At 35.8% G+C, this 23,398-nt stretch overlaps 1 protein-coding gene across 4 annotated transcripts in view; it reads left to right on the forward strand.

Annotated features, from left to right (window-relative positions):
- Positions 1 to 23,398, forward strand: part of AGBL4 (AGBL carboxypeptidase 4) — a 1,219,476-nt gene that overhangs the window by 2,621 nt on the left and 1,193,457 nt on the right. Inside the window, exon 2 of one of the 4 annotated variants that reach the window (XM_070509979.1) lies at positions 11,935 to 12,011. The exons of the other annotated variants lie outside the window; for them this stretch is intronic. The gene's annotated coding sequence lies outside the window, so the exon portion shown is untranslated. The remainder of the gene's footprint in view (positions 1 to 11,934; positions 12,012 to 23,398) is intronic. 4 annotated transcript variants of the gene reach the window in all.

Here is a 23,398-nt window from a genome sequence, read left to right on the forward strand (position 1 = left end):
GCTGTAATATTTCATTGCTTTCCAAAGAAACTGAAAAGGTACAACCAGAGAGATAAGAGGACAACCAAAAGAATGTTTTAAGATAAATGGTATATTCAACAGATTGAGTGCTGCCAAGTGATATAAAAAGGAAGGCTGAAAAAGTAGATTTAGCAACAGATTTAGCGTCATTGGTAACCTTGATGAGAGAAAATTGATGAAAGTAGGAGCCAAACCATTTAACTTCTGAGTCACTATTAACTGGCTTAATCTTTGTTTCTTAATTCAGATTCCCATAGAGAGGATCTGATTGACACACATTATCTTTACCTACCAGATCATGTCACAGATCACAAGCAAATGTTAGGTTGCCTGTCTTTGGATTAAGTGTCCAGCTATTGCTGGCTGGAGTCACCTGGTTCAAAATATGTCTCTCTGGTGATTTCTCATCTCAATAGCAATAACTAACATTTGTGGAGTGTTTATTATGTGCCAGACATTGTACTAAGTGCTTATATGTTTTAATCCACTTTAGTGCCATAACTACTCTCTAAGGTATTAATATGTGAAGAAGTTTTGGCACAGAGAAATTAAGCAACTTGTTCAATATCTGCAAATTATTAGAGTAAGATTATAGTTTTGTGGCTATTTTAACATTATTTAGAGTCATTATTTGGCTTTCTGTTTGTATTGCAACATAATACATACTGAAGAAATAATAGCCATGATGAAAATTCCTGCCCTACAAGAAATATTATTCTAAGCTAAACATACGTTAGCAAGGTAAAGTGGAAAGAACTGGGCTCAGATCCTTGTTTAAATCCTGTTTTTGTGACTTAGATGTGGACCTTGGATTAAAATGTTCTGATCTTCAGTTTTTTCATCTATAGAATGGCGATGATATTTGCAGGACAATTTTTGTTTTTTTGAGGAAAATTAGCCCTGAGCTAACATCTGCCGCCAATCCTCCTCTTTTTGCTGAGGAAGGCTGGCCCTGAGCTAACATTCGTGCCCATCTTCCTCCACTTTATATGTGGGATGCCTACCACAGCATGGCTTGTCCAGCAATGCCATGTCTGCACCCAGGATCTGAACCGGCGAATCCTGGGCCACCAAAGTGGAATGTGCGCACTTAGCCACTGCGCCGGCCCTGTTGCATGACAATTTTGAAGGCTAGAGGTAATATATCCTAAGTGCCCAATAAGTGATATTTCCTTAGTTCCCCTGAAGCTTGAATATAAAAAAATTAGAATGTATTACATATACTTTACATATAAAAGCAAGCTTTAAATGTACAGTGATTAATACAAGACATTCTTTTTTTTTCCATTTTTCTTCATTGTATAATTGATTTCCTATCAGAAGAAAGGCAGACACCAAGTTTGGGAGAATGTAGAAGTGTTATCTGAACTATAAGTCATGGGTCATGTTTCTGTCTGAGGTGGATTTTGGGATTTCCTGAAGGAGTGAAGGGACAGTTCTACTTCTTTTTCGAGCATGCAGATAGTTCTGTAAGAAGGTCAGATTTGCAAAAGGAAGTTTCTTCTTTTAAATATGGTATTTTAAAATAGCGACATAAATATCAGAATTTTTCTTCTTCGCCAACAATTTGACTATTAATAATAATAATAATAATGAAGAAACCTTATAGTTAACTAAATGTAAGAGTGTTAGTCTCAGGCTAGGTTGCATCTGCTTCAGTTTTTCAGCTTCTTCTCCCTCCTTTCCAGCTATCATTAAAAAAACAAAAGCTTTTTTTTGAATTACATGGTAAAATAATTTGTTTTCCTATATTGCGAAGTTTGTTACTTTTGTGGAGGTCCATATAGACCAGAAATTTTAGAATAGTGCAGTCTGTTAAAGTGGCCTGTACTTTGATTACTTTCTCTGTGAAATAAATGAGTCTTTTAAAAAAAAACAACTTTATGGGACTGGCCTGGTGGCACAGCAGATAAGTTCACACATTCTGTTTCGGTGGCTCAGGGTTCACCAGTTCAAATCCTAGGTGAGGACCTATACACCCATTGTCAAGCCATGCTGAGGCAGGCGTCCAACATATAAAGTAGAGGAAAATGGGCACGATGTTAGCTGAGGGCCAATCTTGCTCAGCAGAAAAGAGGAAGATTGGTGGCAGATGTTAGCTCAGGGCTAATGTTAGCTCAGGGCTAATCTTCCTCAAAAAAAAAAAAAAAGAAAAAGAAAACAAACCCCCCGCAACTTTATGTTATCTGAAATCATCTATAGACAGAATCTTGAAATTTTAAAAATCCTTGGAAATGAGAATAATGTTTTCTATCTTTTGTTAGTAGTTGGGCTTCCTTATTTGTAAACTGGGGATAGTAACACCTGTTTTTCAGGTGAGAATTAGAAGTGATGGAAGGTGCACAATTTGGGAGTCTTACACCCCCGGAGAAATGGTAGCTTCGTTGATGAATGCATGTGTGTGTGCCTTTTCCTAAAGGCTTACTAGTAAAATCACCTTTAAAAGAATAGGAAATCCACATTATAGTCCTTTATCTGGCAGCCTGGGATGCAAAAATTCAGATTTTTTTTTGATTATAGAAAAGTAATACAGCATATGTACTCTTGATTACATAATACACCCATGGGATATGGGAAAGTATCCTGTAATCAAACACATTAATATCACATTCACACTAATTGAATAAAAGTTAAAAATAGCTTTACATCAATTTAGGTTAAGTTTTGCTGACAAATTAGTTTTGGCACCAAAGTTATGAAAAAAATTACTGTTTTTAGAGATTTAGGGATTTTGGAATTGTGGAAAAGGGAATGTGGACTTAAATAATTTTATCCCTTTTTAAAAATATCTTTAAAACTTCAAATTACTTTTTGTCACTTCATATCTTTTGTAGTAACAGCAATCATAGCTTTAATAAAGATCCCAAAAGTATTGGGACAGAAGACACCTTTCGTTTCTGTGATGCTTATGTGCTTGTTTCTTCTAAGGAGTTCTGATAATATCGATGAATGTTGCATTTGGCTTCAGTTTTGGTATCTTGGCTCAGTGTCACTTTTAATGAGAGATACTAGAGAACTACATGCATTAAGAAGGTCAGAAGGGTGTCACTATTTTGCATACATGTTCTTAACAAAGTCATAGCTTTGTCTTTGAGTCATTTAAGAATAGTGTAGTCTAATGTGAGTTTCAGAATATTTTTATTAATTGTTAAATTTCAGCAATGGAGTAGGTGTTAATTTTAGTATGGATTTAAGAAAAATTTTCATTCTTAGCTGAATTTGCTTTTTCTGATTATAAAAAATTATTGCAAGTGTGAAAGCTTGCAGTAATTTCATTGATGGTGTTCACCATATGGGAATATGATAATTTTTACTTTTTATATTTCCCACTTATTTAATAGGATTCATAAAAGAAATTTCTCTTTTTTTCAAACTCTAAAGGAAGACGTTTTTATTTGTCATATATTTTTGAGAACTATTGATTGTGAACAGTGAGTCTCTAAACTGGCTTTCAGAATAATGCACTTGCCTGTCAACTGACGGAAAACAAAACAATCAAACACAAAAGACTCCTAGAATTTTATCTAGGATTGAAAACTTTTATATAGGATTGGAAATTCCTAAGTAAAGACTTTTAATAATGTTATGGAAAACATTCTGATTTTTGTGGAAAGGAATGGGAAAACAATCTGCCAACAACTGTAGTTGCTTGCCTTTTTTTCAGGAGTCTTAAAAGTCACTAACTGTGATGTATTAATCTCTGTGTCATGGCTTTGTGGAAGAAATTACTAGGTTGTTGACTTACTCATTTTCAAAATTATTCACTCAAAAATATGTATTGAATACCTACCATGTACCAGATGTTGTGCAAAACTCTGGAAATTCAGAGATCTGTTAGACAAAGTCCCTCCCTTCAAGGAGTTCCCATTCTAGTGGAGGAGGAATAAAGTTAGAAAATCACCAGCTAGGCGATGGTAGAGTTGTACACAGAATTCTGAGGCCAGAGGATGTTCCCTGACAGCTGGGAGTGGTGGTAGTAGTAGTTCAGTAAAGCTTCTTGGAGAAAGGACACATGAATTGAGTCTTGACTAATAGGAAGGAACTAGCCCAGTGAAGGTTGTCGGCAGAGGGACTGAGAGTGTAGCAGAGGGATGGAGGGCAGAGAGAGCAACATGTACACAGGAAAGTTATTGTGAGAGAATAAAGCTTCTTCATAACATTGCTAGTATTGCTCATCTATTAACAGAGCTAAAGACTATATTCCTTTTTTCTCCTCCTTGGATCTTAAACATTTCTGGGGTCATAGATCCCTTTGAATATTTGATGAGAAGACAGTTCTTTCTCGTGAAAATGCATGCTATGTGCAGACACGCAAATTTGAAAATGACTTCATGAGATAATGTCCATTCCCAGAAACCTAGGTTAAGAAATCCTGTATTTGTTAGTAATGAGGTCACATTTAAGAATTTGAAATCTTCAAAGTAGGTATGCTGTGGTGGAAAGGGTTGATCTAATAACATCTGTACTTGAGCAGGTCCAAAGCATGCTAGCCCCTAAATTATTTGGTCATCAGTTTATCTTATACTTTTAACTTCTTTGTAGTTTACTTTACTTTCTCACATTTTGCCTCACAATAGATCTGAAGAAAGAATCCAAGGTCATATAGGTAGGTTTAAGAGAGATTAAGTGATTAGTTCAGGCTTATGTGGCTGGAAAGCAGGTCTTTCTGATTCCAAAGCCCAGATTTTTTTCCATTCTTGCTCTCTGGTAAGTAGAAAAGACATGCATAAGATTATAGCATACAGTAAGGGAAGTGTGGATTTTTATCTTTATATTGAATGTTAGAGGTTAAGTGACTTACCTACGGTCACATAACTAGCAAGAGGAGAAGCCAGAACTATAAGCCAAATTTCCTGATTCCCATTCAGTAAATAATAATAGACGTTTTAAAAATGGAGAGATAGAGAAATAATCAGATATTATAGTAATGGCCTTTAAAAACAAAGTTAGTTCTTTCAGTAAACCAATCTTTTGTCGTTTGCAGGGTACCTCCTTTCTTTCAGATATTTTACATTTATCTTGTTTAATTCTAACAAATTTCTTGCAAGAGGGTATAATTATCTCAGTTTTACGTATGATAAAATTCGGGTTCAGAGAGATTAAGTGGTGTAGCTAAGGCTACACAACCAATAAGTACTAGAACTAGAACTATAATTCAAGTCTATCTGCCCCTAAGTCCATGCTCATAAGACTATTCTACTCTGCCTCCTGGCTAATTTCCTGGTATAAAATCTCGTTTCTAATAGAAGGAGATGGCACGGAGTAGAACTTAAAACAAATTTTGTTACTTATAGGAAGAGTAATACATACCTTGATTAATACAAATGTATTAAACAAAAAAATGCACATTTGTTTCTAATTAATCATGGGGTTAATGAAGTTTCTCATCTTAGACATCTGTATGCACTCATTGAGTAAATTAGTGCTGGATAGTAGGGACTAAAATAACAATTAGCACATGCTTGCTACATAGTAGGCATTTAATAAATATTTTTGGACCAAATGAACAAAAACATTTTTTATCTATAAATTTTAGGTTTAAATATTTGAATTTAGGCTATTGGAAGCTGAGAATATTGACACGAATGAAGGGGAAAAAATGGAGAAACTTCTGACATTTTACAAACAAAATGTCCTAGTTGAATATGACACAAACACAGTTGGTGAACTGGAGATGGAACAAGCTCATTTGAAACCTCATTTGGAGGTGTCTGTCTCTTTACGCAACATGACACAGTAAATAGGACATGGGTTTTGGAATTAAATAGATAAGATTTAAAATTCCAACTCTACCACTTTCTGTGTAATAGTGCTTCTCTGAGCTTCAGTTTTATTCATCTTTGAAATGGTGACCCTAATCCTTTACTCAATCGAATTGTAAGGGTCTATGTAACGCATATGATAGAGTAGAAATTCTCTTAAGCAAATCACTGGATTAATTGATGCTTTCTATTCCATGAGACATGCAGTGTCATATATGTTTAAAGAGCCTCATTGATCACGTAGCTACCCCAGGTCCCGGAAGAGAGCAATTTTATAAATGTGTATGAATGGCACACGAGTCTTACTGTCATAAATACATTAAGAAGAACTTAAAATAATTTTAATTAAAATTGGAAATATCATCCAAAGCAGTAATACGCTAACTTCTCATCTTATTAATGTCATTACCAGTGTACCACCACAAGAATAGTAATGATTATGAGAAATGCTAGTAAAATTTTTGCAGCCTGATAAAAATTGTAAATATTTTGAACTTTCCTGTAAAAGACAAAGAATCCTAAAATTTATATGGAACAACAAAAGACCCCGAATAGCCAAAGGATTCCTGAGAAAAAAGAATAAAGCTGGAGGTATCACACTCCCCGATTTCAAATTATACTACAAAGCCATAGTAACCAAAACAGCATGGTACTGGCACAAAAACAGACACACAGATCAATGGAACAAAACTGAGAGCCCAGAAGTAAACCCACACGTTTATGGACAGCTAATATTCGACAAGGGAGCCAAGAGCATACGTAGAGAAAGGAAAGTCTCTTCAATAAATGGTGTTGGGAAAACTGGACAGCCACATGCAAAAGAATGAAAGTAGACCATTCCCTTACACCATGCACAAAAATCAACTCAAAATGGATTAAAGACTTGAAAGTAAGACCCGAAACCATGAGACTTCTAGAAGAAAACATAGGCAGTACGCTCTATGACATTGGTCTGAGCAGCATATTTTCAAGTCCCATGTCTGACCGGGCAAGGGAAACAAAAGAAAAAATGAACAAATGGGACTACCTCAAACTAAAAAGTTTCTGCACAGCAAAGGAAACCATCAACAAAACGAAAAGACAACCTAACAATTGGGAGAAGATATTTGCAAACCACATATCAGATAAGGGGTTAATATCCAAAATATACAAAGAACTCATACAGCTCAACAACAAAAAAACCAACAATCCAATTAGAAAATGGGCAAAAGATTTGAACAGAGATTTCTCCAAAGAAGAAATACAGATGGCCAACAGGCATATGAAAAGATGCTCAACATCATTAGCTATCGGGGAAATGCAAATCAAAACTACAATGAGGTATCACCTCACTCCGGTCAGAATGGCTATAATTAACAAGACAGGAAACAACAAATGTTGGAGAGGGTGTAGAGAGAAGGGAACCCTTGTTCACTGCTGGTGGCAGTGCAAACTGATGCAGCCACTATGGAAAGCAGTTTGGAGTATCCTCAGAAAATTAAGGATAGATCTACCATATGATCCAGCTATTCCACTGCTGGGTATTTATCCAAAGAACTTGAAAACACGAAGGCATAAAGATACTTGCACCCCTATGTTCATTGCGACATTATACACGATAGCCAAGACTTGGAAGCAACCTAGGTGCCCATCAAGGGACGAATGGATAAAAGAAGATGTGGTATTTATACACGATGGACTACTACTCAGCCATAAGAAATGACGAAATCCAGCCATTTGTGACAACATGGGTGGTCCTTGAGGGTATTATGCTGAGTGAAATAAGTCAGAGGGAGAAAGTCAAATACCATATGATCTCACTCATAAGTAGAAGATAAAAACGACAAAAAAAAAAACACATAGCACTGGAGATTGGACTGGTGGTTACCATTGGGGAAGGGGGGACGGGGGAGGGCAAAAGGGGTGATTAGGGTCTCACATGTGAGGGGATGCACTATAATTAGTGTTTGGGTGGTGAACATCATGTAATGTATCCAGAATTCGAAATATGATGTACATCCGAAAAAAATAAAAATTAAAAAGAAAAAAAAAAGACTGAAAGGCCTTATCCTGGTTTATGTTTATCAGTATTGTTGGGTCTTTGATCTGAAGTTCAGCATCACTTATGTTATAGAACTGGATGAACAATCAAATGATTTAATAAAGGGGGTGAATAATTTTTTTTCTTTTCTCCGAAGAGGCTAGATCTTTTGTTTCAATTTAATATAAATTAATCAATTAATATAAATTATATATAATACAAATTATATAAATTATAATATAAACTTCATGAAAGCAACTTTCCCCTATATTCTGAGGAGGAAATCATGCTCTAATTTACTCTTTTTACTAATTTCTAGAAGCTGATTTAATAAGGTCCTAAGAAAGAGAATTTTCCTTCTTTTCATCAATGTTTGCCAGAGTTGGGACTAATTTTAAGTTATGTTGCACTGATTATATCTTTTCCTTTACTGGGAGATTTTTATATTGTGACTAGATCAGCGTCTTTCTAATTGATTGATTTTCTTCAATAGAGGAACTCAATAGATAATTGAGGTGTTGTATATATTTTTAATTGAAATCTGAAGTTGTATATTCTGAGACAATGTAACTAATTAGTGAACTAGAGTATCCTAGAGGTCAAATTGTTTTTTGGGGGGGAAGAGAGGAGGGAGAAATTTTTCTTTATCATTTGTACCTCCTTACTTTCAAAGTGGTTTGAATTTAGCAAAAAATTGTTCTTAGCAAACTTTAAATTGATGTGCATGTCATCCTGATGAAAAGAACTAAGTAAAATTTTCTTCAGGTAGCTAATTTTAATGTCATTCTCATTTAGGTTATGAAAAGTTGCCAACCACTACCCGCTTAAAACTGGGAGAATGAATTTTCTTATTATTAAAGTGACTAAGCATCCTTATCCTGTGGGTATCTGCTCTGAAGAAGACATACTTTGAAAGTTTAGAAGTTTGAATCAAATTGGTTTTCAAAAACAGGGTTAAGTAGGAGAATAGATAAATTCGTTTTGTTTCTGTCCTAGCAAGCTAAATGTTCTTATGTTGCTGATTTTAATTTTTTCAGGCTCTTTTCTTTTCCTTATCTTTTATGTGTGTCAATGCATTCTCTTTTTTAAAGAAACTAGAAATTAGTAAAATCTATAAACTTTTCATCTCTAGTTTTCCTGATTTTTCTGGTACAGGCTTTGCCTACCCCTGTCTTGCTCTAGTTAAGTAGAAGAGAATGCCCTACTGAATAAACCCTAGATCTTTGGTTCTTTTCTTTCTTCCATTTTTTTATTGTTTTCTCTTGTTTTGTTACTTGGCTATAATCTGTCTGGTAGGCCAGTAGAGGTCTCTGATTCTTAGGTGTTTCGGGTCTAAAATGGATGTGCTGTTTACTGTTGCCAGCTACCTTGAGTATTATGGATATTTAGTGCCAAAGAGAAGAAATAGGCTAGGAAATATAATTTAAAAATACTTATGTATGTGGAATTCCTAAAAATCAAATTTGACTTTTGAATATTGCAGAGTTTTAAAAATGTTAGATCAAAGGGCTTAAGGTTGATTTTCTGTTCGTATTAGTTTTCTGAAATATGAGAAAATGGCTTCTGATAAAAAGTAAAGCACTAAAGCAGGGAATCACCACATTTCTTAATTCTGAAGCTATCTTTCTATTTGCCTTGCAAGTTTTAATTAGTCATTTTGAAAAAGTGTAAATAGTTATGTGGAATTTAAATAAACAATTATTTCAAGTTTAAGTTACATATGGCTTTGTTTGAACCACACTTATCACGTTCTTAGTGTATTCAAGTTATTTTGTGTACATACTTCCTAGTTTTGTACATTTTCCCTTACAAGATTAGAAGCAATTTATATCAGGCATAAGGCAATATTGGGTGAGTGGAATGTCTACCTGAGCTTGTGAGCAGAGCCTCTCATTTCCCTTCACATTGGCTTCCTTAGGTCTTGAGAATGTAACTTTATTTTTATTATAAATAAGGTTTTTAAAATTTAAATTTGGCTTCCATACAGAAAATAGGAGCATAAGACGCTTGAGACACTTACCTTGCTGTAATGCATACCCTGTTAATCAAAAGGTGTTGGCATTATGGTGAGAGGCCTCTGGTGATCTTTTCTGTGTCTTACACACCAGTCCTCCACAATTAATTCCTCTGTGAACAATCTCCATGGCCATGTGTCAGAACTAGGACAGACTTAATTAAGGACTCAAATAAATAGGAGGAAACTAGTACAGTTACTGGATCGACTTAGGGGCATTGAGTCTTTTGATAGACTGGCTAGATAAGCCAAAGGTAAAACCGTTTACCTTTGGTCCATTTGACTTGCCTACTCCTGCTGAAGTTTATGACAATTCTTTCAAATTAATTTACCACAGTTTAGTGGAGCCTTGTTTTGGGATGAGAGAGAGAAATAAATGACAACTGCCCACAAAGAACTTTCCTTCAATAATTTATTTACACAACAGGAACATCAAAGGTGTTGTCTCATCCCAACGGCTATCAACAAAATAGTCTTGCTATCAGGAAAGAGCTTGAATACATTTCCCTTCATTCCATCATGCCATGTTAAGTTTTCTTAGAACAGTGGTTGCAAACTGGCGTCACATGGGATGGATCAAGTTAACATATATTTTGTTGGGCTCATGAAGTGTATAAACGCTACAGCTAACAGTGGCCATGTACTAGAAGTAAGACTTAAACTTTTGTTGGTGTAAACCCCTGGGAGTTTTGAATCATTTATCATTACTGTATAAAACTTAGCCTCCACTAGCTAATGTCATATCCTTCTACCATAATCATTCCCATTCTTCAAGATCTATCTTAAGCACCACTATTTCCATAATAATTTCGCTGATCAGTTTAGTCTTGTTATTTTTTCCTCTTCTAATTCCTAGAGTTCAGCTGTACCACCGTTTTGGCAGTTCTAGTCTATTCTTGTTTTGAATTATTATTATTTAAATCTGAATCATGTGTAATTGCTTAATGGCTGCTAACATCACAAAACAGAGACAATCTGACATTATGTGCCTCTTAATGAAAATACATAAAACCATTTTTGAAATAGTCTTGAAAAAAAAGGAGACCAAATCTAATCATGCTTCTAGATATAACCAGTCATTAATAGGATATATAGAAGACAGAAGAATGTGTTGAACTGTACCATGGGAAAACAAGCAGCAAAATCCAGGAAAACAATCTCTTTCTTCAAACAGAAGAATTGCAAGGGGGAAAAGAAAGAGATGGAGGGGAAACCATAGATGAAATAACCAAATTAAAACTAACTAGATATTTGGTATTAAGGAATTATTGTATGGCCTCTTTTCTTCTTGCGTGAAACCAGAAGTGTCCCAGATAGAAGCTACTCTGGTTTCATGCAAGAGGAAAAGAGACCATGTTGGAACGAAGCAATGGTTCTTATTAAAGCTTCACCTTGGAAATGGCACATGTCATTCTGCTCACATTTCTGTTCAAGTCTTATAGCAAGCCCGCTATTGACAGAGTAGGGTATATAATCCTACCACAGGGCAGGGCAGCAAGTATTTTGAAGACTGCTATACTCTGTAACGGGAAAGACTATTCTGGGTGAGAAGGGAAAGGGTACATATTCTGGGTAGGAAGAGGCACAAACGCATGCGATATATTTGGGAGTCAGTAAGTTGACTTGTTTTCAGGAGTAGCATAGATACAGCCAGAAGGTAGAATAGATCTGAGTAGAAGAATAGAGACTATCAAAGCTAGAGAGGGAGGGTACAATAGAGTTTAAATTCCAAACTCACGTGCAGCTAACTTGGTTTTACATTGAAGGCTAGACTTTGGAATGGAAAGCTGTAGCTCAGCGATCCACATGTGTAATTTTAAATTTTCTAGTAGCCACATTAGAATATAAAAAAAAGATGAGATTAATTTTAATGTATTTTATTTAACTCAATATGTCCCACTCAACCTCCTGTTATATTTGCCTTATTCATCATTGTATTCCTGGCACTCAGTGAAGAAGTGACAAGGAATTCTACAGCAGTTCACTGTCAGTAGGGAAAGGGTGATTTGGTTTCATGGCTTGGCCTCCCAAAGAGAAGGCATTTTTGAATAAGGATGAAATAGTAATGACCTGTATGCAAACATCGAGCTGAGAATACTGTTCTTCTTCTTGTCTAGGGCAAGAAAAAGGAGCAACCTCTTCTTAAGAGGACTGCCAGAGAAATTGTGCCATCTGGGGAGAGCCAGATTTTAGGGTAAGGAGGTAGTGGGAACATTTAATGAAAAGTATAGGAACACTGGAGAGAGTTTGTAAGAGGTGCAGTCCTGGAGATCACATTATTGTTAGAAGGTAGGATGACATGGGGAGCTAGATTGGATGGGAGATTGATTAGACAGGCCTAAGAAAGGTAGGTGATGAGGGGTCATTGGAGAATTTTTACCAAAGTTACTCTCAGAGAACCCTAAGGGAATCATAAAGGATCACAGAGATGAAGGAGAGTGTTGGAAGATGGGCAGAAGGAACTTGGATGGAGTGAACTATTCTTGGGTTCCAAACTGATGAAAAGTAGTTTAAGTGCTGTGGGTAAGAGAAGTAAGAAAGAAGTTTAAGTGCTGTATGCCAGGTAAGAGGCCTCTGGACTGGCTGGCTTTTTGTGTCCATTCCACCAGATGGATAATGAATTAGATGAGACCCAGAACTTGAGGATTTAAATGAGAAGGGCCGAGAAAGGTTGTGACAATAGGGACATTTCAAAATAAGGACCTGTAGTTCTTGATGACTGGATGTGATTAAGGAAGAGAAGTTGCTTTATTAATATTTATGAATGTTCACTATTTATTAGGCACCTTATATACATTATATTTAAGCCTTATAAAATCCTGTAAAGTAAGTGGGATGAATTACTATTTTTGTAGACAGGGAAACTTATGTTCAGAAGGATTATAATAACTTGCTTAAGCTGACACACAACTAGTAAGAAGTAGACACAGGACTAACCCCGATCCAGTTGAGTCCAAAGTCCTTTGCTGTTGCTTCTCTATGATATCTTTCCAGAGAGGAGAGAGAAAGCGATCAAAAAAGATTGGATTTTTAAACTTGGGAATTTACTGACAGAAATGGGAGAGTCAAAGGAGGAAACTATTTTGTTGTGAAAAGGATAGGTTTATTTTAGGCCTGTTGAATTAGGGGTAATAACGGGATATTCATGTGGACATGATGAGGATGCAGTTAGAACTTTGAGACTTGACTCTGAGAGAACCAGGAGAGGAGATAAAATGAAAGTGTGTGTGGTTGAATATATAAGTATAGATATATATATTGTCTAAAGAGTAAGTTGACTATAAAAATGAATCATTTATTTAAAGATTTTAAAATTGAAATATGTAAAATTTCTGAGTATTATAAAGATTGTAATATATTCATTTTTAGAATAGATTTTATGTCATATATGCAAGCATGAAAAATTACTTCTATAGATATATTGAAAGCAATAATATATATATAAAACAATATATATGTGTGTGTGTGTGTATATATATTTCCTTTTTTTTTGGTGAGGAAGATTCGCCCTGAGCTAACATCTGTTGCCAATCTTCATCTTTTTCCTTGAGGAAGATTGGTGCTGAGCTAACATCTGTGCCATCCTTTCTCTATTTTGTTTGTGGGATGCCTCCACATCGTGGCTTCATAAGCAATGTGTAGGTCTGCGCCTGGGAGCTGAACTGGTAAATTCCAGGCTGCCAAAGTGGAGCTCGTGAACTTAACTACTATGCCACCAGGCTGGCCCCCTATATGTATGTGTTTTTTAGTATATACTAAAACTAACATCCTGCAATAGTAATTTACATTATACTGGCTCTAATAACATTGCATGAGGGTCTTTGGACTCAAAACATTAATAATTGATGATTTTAATATACCACATAATATTCTGTCTTGTAAGTGAAAGGTTATTATATGTAAATAATGGAGTCATGTAATAGTCTGGGTTACATAGTGTACTAAATCTCCCTAGCTTCAGTGGGAGTTTCACTTGTAGATTTTTAAACAAACATGTATTGAGAGCCTGCTTTGTGCTAAACATTTTTCACATGTGCTATTTCGTTTAGTTTTCAAATGACTCTTAGATTTGAGACTTTTTTTCATAGTGAAGAGGATATAACTTTAATATGCTATGTCAGTGATGATGATAATACCATTTTTATAGCACTTTAGAGCAAACAGCAGTTTCATGTGCATAATTCATTTAGTACAAGAGTCAATGTGCTATATGTCACAAAATTCTGAAACTTATTTAATCCTTACATACCTATTGTGAGGAAAGTATTATTATCATAATACTTACAATGAGGAATGTGAGACTTAAGAAGTTAAATAGCTTGACCAAGGTTACATGCCTAATGAAGGAAAGATCACAAATGAGTTTAAGTACATTACAATTTAAGCCATTGCGATTAGTACCACTATCAGCCTAGGCCTTGACAAAAATTGTATGCAGTAGCTAAAATAAAACAAAATGTGAAAGACAAATGTCTTCTTCGCATTGGTATTGCATGTCATTTTAGTACTTAGTTGCCTTATAGAAATCATACCAATATTTGATAATATATTTGTTTTAAATTTGCCTGGATTGTTTTATAAATTTGTTTTAAAACACAGTTATGTCTAGAGGCAACAGATTGAATAGATGATCTCTAGCTGTCTTCCCACTCCTAACCCCCTAAGCATATCATGCAATTACTCTTTTGAGAAAGAAAGAAATAGAAAATTATATATTTGAAGGCATACTCACCAGGAAAGAATTAAAAGGTGCCTTGATCCTTCAGGTGCTCTCTTGTATTTTTATGTTGTTCAGCTATTGTAAGATCTGAAATCTGTGCTTTCTGTGAGGAGATAATACTGTGAAGAAATAATATTTTGGAAATTTCTGGAGCGTTTCAGTGTGATAGAGCTGATTGGATGGCATTTTATCTTTGAACTTATTTTTGTTTTTAAAGAGCAAAGATATAGACATATAGCTTGTTGACTTTTTTTTTTAATCAGTCAAGTAACATCTCTTGGTTTAAAACAAAGGAGAATTTCTGATATTCCTTTAAGTGGTCTAAGTAGAGGCAATTTATTGATGTCACTTTTGGATTTGTTTGAGCAAGTCCTAAAGTTGTGAGAAGATATCTGCCCTTTCTTTTTGTGTGTTGTGAGAAAAAGAAACAAGCTCGTCAACTGGTAGAAATAAAAGAACCAACTAAGCCTGTACTACAGACTAGATAGAACTACTAGTACAGGCCTCGGTTAAGCTCTGAAAACTACTTATCCATGTAACATGCCTTTCCTGGGCTTGTCACCTCATTGCTCCTGACTGCCCGACCATACCTCATTAGTGGTGTCCCATCAGAGCCCTTTCTCCTTGGGCAGGGCATCAGGCTGTAGGTCTCCCAAAGATCAGCCCTTTTTATATTTAGAATGCGCATATCTTATCTCCTGTTCCTTCAAAGCTCTGTTGTGTGCTGTTTTCTGAGAAATTAACCCATTATTTTATATTGATGCACGATCATCTATTATTCCCTTCAGCCTACTTGAGAACTGATGTGGTGTATTTACACTAGACTTTAATTGAGGATTTGAGTGGTAGCACAGTTAGGCTGTGTGATCTTGAGCACTTTTGGTAACATCTCTGAGTCTCATTTTCTCTTATGATAAATGGCACAAGTAAAGATTTATTTCTAGGGTTAACTGTGTAGTGCTACACATATGTAAAGTATAATCGTTAAGGCATTTTTGTGGTGTCATCTGGATACTCAAGAATGTACACTAATGGGAATCTTCAGATGCTATGGCTTGCTAGAGAAAGAAGCATTTTTTTTTAACTTTTTTGTCTTTTAGGAAGATCAGCCCTGAGCTAACATCTGTTGCCAATCTTCCTCTTTTTTTCCCCTCCCCAAAGCCCCCCAGTACATAGTTGTATATCCTCGTTGTAGGTCCTTCTAGTTCTTCTATGTGGGACACCGCCTCAGCATGGCCTGATAAACGGTGCCATGTCTCACTCAGTCCAGGATCCGAACGTGCGAACACTAGGCCGCTGAAGTGGAGTGCACGAACTTAACCACTCAGCCACAGGGCTGGTTCCAAGAAAGAAGTGTTTCTGAGTGCATATCACAAAATATAGTCTGGTACTGATACCAATTCTCTTGCAGTTACTACTACTAGTACTTTTAAGAAACTATGATGGAGTTTACAGAGAATTGGGATTGAAGTGATTTTTATAGCTGCAGAACCGAAGTTTTTTCCAGATGTTCTTTGAGTTGTCCTGGTAATGTATGATGATCCTAGATGCATTTAATTTAGAATTACTCATGTTAATAGTGAAACCAGTTGTAGAAAGCATGAGTATTATGAGTGGAAATCTGATCAGATCATGAAAACAAAGACTTGGATCCTTCTTTCTTTTGCTTCATTCAGGCAGATCTTTCCTTTTTTGGAAATTAGCTTCAGGGATATAACATACAGCATGTTGGGCATGGTTAACAATACTGTATTGTATTTTTGAGAGTCGCTAAGAGAGTAGATCTTAAAACTTATCATCTCAAGAAAAAAATCTGTAACTGTGTGGCAATAGATGTTAACTAAACTTGTGTTAATCATTTTGCAATGTATACATATATCAAGTCATTATATTGGACACCTAAAATGAATACAATGTTATGTGTCAATTATATCCCAATTTAAAAAACCCAAAACAGGGCGGGCCCCATTGCCTAGTGGTTAAGTTCAGTGCCCTCTGCTTTGGTGGTCTGGGTTCAGTTCCTGGGCATGGATTTACACCACTCGGCAGCAGCCATGCTGTGGCAACGACCCAGACACAAAATAGAGGAAGATTGGCACAGATGTTAGCTCAGGGTGAATCTTCCTCAGGAGAAACCCCCCCCCCCCAAAACAAATAAAAATTAATTTCAACATATTTTCATTTTGCCAGTAACACTGTATATCATTAAGGGGAGAAGGACTTACCTCTATTGTAGTTCTGCAAAGCCTTGGGAAATAGAGGGAAAATAAAATGCCTGAGCGGGAAATTGACTAAATGACCTTACAGTTCTCTTATTTCCTCTTTCCCTCATGAGGAATACAGTGAAACTGCCTGTGGGTACTCTCAGAGAAGTATACTTAGAAAAGACTTGATAAATGTGTAGATACAAACTTGATTCAGATTGCATCCTTGATTAAAGAATAATTAGAGACCAAGTTCAAGCTATTTTTATTCTCTCTGGGTTTTGTAGTTCTAAACTGTTTAAAAGAAGCTTCATTTTGTCCAAAGAAAGATGTATTTTCATATTTTCTCTTAATATATTGATAAAATTGATGACACACTGTTTTAAGAAAGCTAAATATGTATATAGCAAAGGACTGTTTCTTGCTTTTGAGTCTTCTGTATACTTTTCTTACCTTAAATAAATGATCAGAAACTACTTCCCTGAGGTAAATGATCAAAAGGCCAAGTATAGCTCAGATTTATTGTTGTGGTTAGTGTTGATTCTGACTCCTAGTGCCCCTGTGGACAGCGGAGTGGAACCCTGCCCTGTCTTTTTGTGCCATCCTCTCACCTTCTGGCACTATATCGGACAATTCTCTGCTGCTATTCAGAGCGTTTTCATGGCCAGTTTTTTCGGAAGTGAGTGGCCAGGTACTTCTTCCTAGTCTGTATTATTCTGGAAGCTCTGCTGAAAGCTGTTTACGATGGATGACCTCGCTGGTATTTGAAATACCGGGGTGGCATAGCTTTCAGCATCACGGCAACATGCAGCTGCCACACTTTAACAACTGGACAGGTGGTTTGGTTCTGACCAGGAAACTGAACCCGGGCCACAGCTGTGAGAGCTCTGAATCTTAACCACTAGACCACCAGGGCTGGCTGCTTCAGATTTATTATTTAAAAGAAAAAAAGGGGTTAGTTATTTTGGTTGCATTTATACATGTATTTCTAGTTATTTGCGTCATTAAGAACATGAACTTGAGTTAGACTGCCTGACTTCAAATTATGGCTATTTATCTAAGATTATTTTAAGAATTGAGTTTATTTGGAAAGCACTTAGTACAGTGCCTAGCGCATAGTAAATGCAGTGTTTAAGTATTTATCAAACAAATTTTAAAAAGTTACATCATGAGAAATCAGATGACCTCCAAGTTCGTAATACCCGTATAGTATTTGAACAGAGTATGAGCTCAGTGGACATTTTTGGATTTGTGGTTGCCTTACTTATAATATGTGCCTGGCAAATTTTAGATGAATGACACCAAACACAAAAATGCTCATCATCATTTTATTTGTTGTCACATTGCTATTTTACATAGCTTCTCATATTTTCTTGAAGCATTGAAAAATATATTTGATTTGTTTTCCGAATTCTGATAACAGATCCCTTGAATCTCATCTCTCTAAAGATACGTCAGCTTGGCTGCTTAGCTGTTAAAACTGCTGAATTGGTTTGCCTGTGGAAGAACTATTTTAGATAGTTGTTATCATAGTGCTAATGTGAAAGTGTTAATATATCAAAGCTCCTTGGCTAAAAGGCTTGTTTCTTAGAAAATGGAATGAATAATTTAAAAACTCTTATGATTGAGACTGTTTTTCTGCCTCTTCTTGACATTTGTGGATAAAATTAGAGTTACTCTAATGATTCGGCATGGAGTATAAACAAAACCATAGCAAAGTATTAAATATAGTTGGCAATCACACTAGTATATGCCCATGTGTTTTATAGATCTGTTTTTTCCCTGGAGTGGTTGTATTGTACATAGATCATTTCCTTTAGCAGCAGGGAAGTAGTTTCCTAGAGGAATAAGTGACTAACGCATCAAATCTTCTTTAGACTTTGGGGGGTAGATGATGTTAGATAGGGACTCCAGGTATCACACGAACATTTTCTTACAAAGAGATATGAGAAGAGAAAAGAAAGATTATGATTTAGAATAACAGGTAACTCGTGGTATAAGGAACATTTAGAGTACAGAGGTGAATATAGGTATCCTTTTGTTGTTTACTATGGGCATTAGTGTCACGTAAGTAAGCTCACTCTCTAAATTTAGTAAGAAATTTATGGGACTTTAGGATTCAATAAAGAAGAAAGATTACAAAATATTTGGTTTTAAAAGAATGTACTATTAAATAAAAATGTATGACAAGTTGGTGCAAAATAATTTTAGAATGAACCTACCGCACAAGATGTGGAGCTATTAAAACTCTCATACACTACTGGTGGGAGTATAAACTGGTACAACCACTTGGAAAATAGTTTGGCAGCATCTTTTTAAGTTTAAGCATATTTTTGGCAGCATCTGTCTGCATACCTTGTGATCCACTGCAACGTGTATTCCCTTCTCCTAAATGTGTATGTATGTGCACCTAAAGACGTATACAAGAGTATTGATAGCACTGTTATCTGTAACAGCTGAAAATTGGAGCAACCCAACTATCCATCAATAGTAGAATGAATGGATAAATTGTTATATATTACTACAATGGACTGCTCCATAGCAATGAGAATGAACAAACTACAAGCAACATAATGTTGAATGAAAGAAGTGGATACAAAATAATTTTTGTCATATGATTTCATTGATGAAAAGTTAATGAAAAATTACTCTGTGGTGTTAGAAGTCAGGACAGGATTTACCTTTGGGGAGGAGTAGGAGATCGTGATTGAGAAGGGGCAAGATGATGACTTCAGGGTTCTGGAAATGTCCTATTTCTTGATGTGGATAATGTGATTCAAGTTTGTTCATTGTGATAATTCATTGGTCTTCATAGTTATGATAGGTGTACTTTTCTGTATGTATATCTAGATAAAAAGAGTTAAAAAAATATGTCCCAGGATATCAGTGATTTGTTATGGTATCTGGAATACCCTTAACAGAGGAACAGTAGGGTATAATTTAAAAGGCATTACAGTAGGAAAAATTAGGCTTTTTTTCTTTCTCTCTCTTTTTTTCCACAAGAACTTGCTGTCTGCTAGTTTGGGGCAAGTTATTTCTCCTCTTTAAACCTCAGGTGCTCCTTTGTAAATAGAGAAAATAGTATTTTTGAAGATCAACAGCACAGTTGATTTTAAACTATTATAAAACATGGTGTAATTGCAGCTGTTCTTGTTAAATGAATCAAAGACGTATCAAAGATCAAGGGTCGTGACATTCAAAGAAGTGAACATCTGTAGGTAAGAATGAATACTGTATTTAAATTTAGGCAAGCAATCATTTGTGAGAAGCTGAGCAGCAGACACATGAGTTGTTAAAGGGTGTGCTGAAAGGCCCCTATCTACTGGCTCTTTCTCATAATATGTGAGCATTCTTAAGTGTCTCTCATCTACAAACAGTAAATTCATTCCTCAAACAAGTATCCACTTTAGCTGTTGCTTCATAGCTAAGCTTTCGAAATAGTCTATATTCATGATTTCTTTTTCCTTACTTCTTCCCTTCCTTAACTCACCGTCCAGCTTCCAGACCCTTCACTATAAGGAAAATGCACTCTCTGAGGTCGATAATTATCTTCCAATTGCCAAATCCCAGGTTCTCAGGCCTTTTCTATTATTTATTCTATCTTTGAATCACTTCTCTCTTGGCTTCTGTAACATGTCTTTTCTAAGCAAATAGTACTACAGGTTGGCAAGAAGTGCTGGTTGAAAGATAGAATGAACGATTTTACTTACATATGTCTGGTGTGTTTTCTCAGTCTTATCTGAGACTTCTCTTTCTTTATCCTAGTGTCTCCACGGTTTTACCCTTAGTTCTCTTCTCTTGTCCATGTCCTCTTCTTGAATAATCCCATCAAATCCATAGTTTTAGTCTTCTGTTTCTATCTGTACAGTGATTGTTCCATCCCAGACTTCTTTTCTGAGCCCCAGACTCCTATCCAAAGGTCCTTTGTCCTTTGATCCACTTTCGTAATCTGCTTTTTTCATTTACACAATATTCTCTTTTATATCTCTGGTGGTCTCAATGTATATATACACACAACACACATACATACATGCAATATGTATAATGACGGTTTCGTTCATTCCCTATATTGTTTTTATTTCTCTACATTCTTTTTTCTCCTTTTTATTTTTTATCTTTGGTTTCATGTTAGAGACTTTCCAAAAATGTCTGTTTGTGATCTCTGGCTGTACTCCCATGTTTATTTATATTCTTCTTCTTCTTATTTTTCCTCAGGAAGATTCACCCTGGGCTAACATCACTGGTAATATTTCTCTTTTTTTTTTTTTTTGAGGAAGATTAGCACTGAGCTAACATCCTTGCCCATCTTCCTCTACTTTTTATATGTGGGATGCCTGCCACAGCATGGCTTGCGAAGCAGTCTGTAGGTCCACACCCGGGATCTGAACCAACGAACCCCAGGCCGCCGAAGTGGAACATGCGAACTTAACTGCTGTGCCACTGGTCTGGCCCCGTAATCTTCCTCTTTTTGTATGTGTGTCACCACCACAGCATGGCCACTGACAGATGAGTGGTGTAGGTCTGCGCCTGGGAACTGAACCCAGCCAGCTCAAGTGGAACACACCAAACTTAATGACTAGGCCACTGGGGCTGGCCCTGTACTCTCATATTTAAAAGTGAGGCACTAAAAAGCTGATTAGAACTTTTGTGTTTGTAAAGCTTATTGACTGAAGAGAAGGTGATTAGGCTGGGCCATTCTCTGGGGGACACCCTACTGTGAGTACCCATGGATCTTTTCTCTTTGACTAGTAACTTCTCCCAGAAAGGAATCCTTTAATTTTCTTCCTAGTGAGGAAAAGATGGGCTGCAAGAATTCTTATTGGTAAATGGGGAAAGGGGGCTAGAAAACTTATGATTTAGTAGATAGACTTGCACTTAATCTGCCCAATTTTGGTAAGATTTTCCTGCTTTTAGCTCTGCATGGTATTTTTAAGTTCAGAGTCCAATGTAGCAAACATTAATGCTTCTCACAAATATTTCTAGTTCTCCTCCTCTCTTCGAGGTTAAATGCATCCTTGTGATATGCTTTGGCTAATGGAAGGCAACTAGAGATGATGTGAATCACTTCTGAGCTGAAGCATTTAAATACCGGTGTGACACTCACTCCTACCATGGCAGTTATGTGAAACACGTATTGATATGGCCAGCATCTGGAGGATAGCTGCCCTAAAGAGTTGCCCGTCTGAATAAGAATAAACTATTGTACCAAACCACTGAGGTTTTGGGGGTTATGTAGTATGTCCTGGCAAATGTGTTAAAACTTCTAGAAAGTAAATCTCTGGTCTTTTGTCAGGATGGGAGAAGGGCAGTTTCTTGATTGTATAGGGTGAGGGAGGTGATCTGAAGAGTCTAAATTTTTCCTATATGGTCTCTCAGTCAGTCCTGCTTTTAGCTTCACCTGCACTTCCATTTTCAGAGGGATTCTGGGCTTCTGTAATGAGAATCAGCCTGCTTCTGAGCTTTGCCCTACTGCCACCGTAGGTTTGAGCTTTCTTTGTTCTTTGTTCTTCCAGCTTCCCAAATTTTGTTACCATCACCTCCTTTTCTCCTCTCCCTTTGGGTTTATGTAATTTTTAATTCCTCTCATTCCTGTCCTTTTAGTGAAGTTTTCAGAGGGGAGCTGTGATAAATACCAATGTTCAAAACGTCAAGTTTAATAAGAGGACTTATTAGTGTAACTAACTTGGTCAAGTTATTTTATATCTGTGGTCTTTAGTTTCCTTATCTGTGATTAATAAATTATTTAGATGATCAACAATGTCTCCTTAGCTCTAAAGTTTGTAGTGTTCTTATTCTTTGGTATAGTATGGGAGAAAAACAAAACAAAAGAAAAATTTCTATCATTTAATATTTTGAGCACCCAAAACATTTTAGGCATTATTACAAATAAACTTCCCTTATTAATGACTAATACATGGTTGTTTATGATATATTATAGATCTCTGGAAAGTACAGAATGTGGTTTTTACATCATTAATTTATTCAGTAGTGTTTTCTTTTTTATTCTTTTATACTGAATAAGTACTCAGTGCTGACATTACATTGTCTGATTTAGGAATTTTCTCCTTAGTCCTTTGATTGTTTATATATGACTTTTAAGTTTCAGCATTGGAGTCTTGTTGATACATTCCTAGTATTTTATTTACAATGAGATTTATATTCTCATTAAGTCTTTAAAATGATTTTCTGAGAATCATAATATTGCTTGTTCAAAATTTGTTATGTACTTACATTTAAATGTAAAAGCACTGTCCTGGAATGTATATAGAAATACAGCTTTTTATGATTTCACAAATATTTGAACTTCATCTACTGTTTATTTGCTTGTGATTCAAGGACTGGGAGTAATGGTAAAGTACATAATGCAAAACAAGGTATGCATAACTGATCTATGGTTATACTACAACATTTTTAAGTCTTTGTGAATTTCTATAAATATGAAAAAAATCAAAAAATATTCATGACCAAAGTAGGTGTTCAAAGTATTAGTAAATTCTGATGTTACTAAATTTTATGTAGTGTTTGGATACTACTTAATCTTGAACACATCTTATCACCATTCACTTTTTAGATTCTTTTCTTTTTAAAAAAAATCATATTAAGGAATACCCAAGTAGACACAAAACAGTACTTTAGTTGCAACAGTGAAATTCACTA

The sequence above is a fragment of the Equus asinus genome, chromosome 5 (genome assembly GCF_041296235.1).
Source record: "Equus asinus isolate D_3611 breed Donkey chromosome 5, EquAss-T2T_v2, whole genome shotgun sequence".
In the NCBI taxonomy this organism is placed as follows: Eukaryota; Metazoa; Chordata; class Mammalia; order Perissodactyla; family Equidae; genus Equus; species Equus asinus.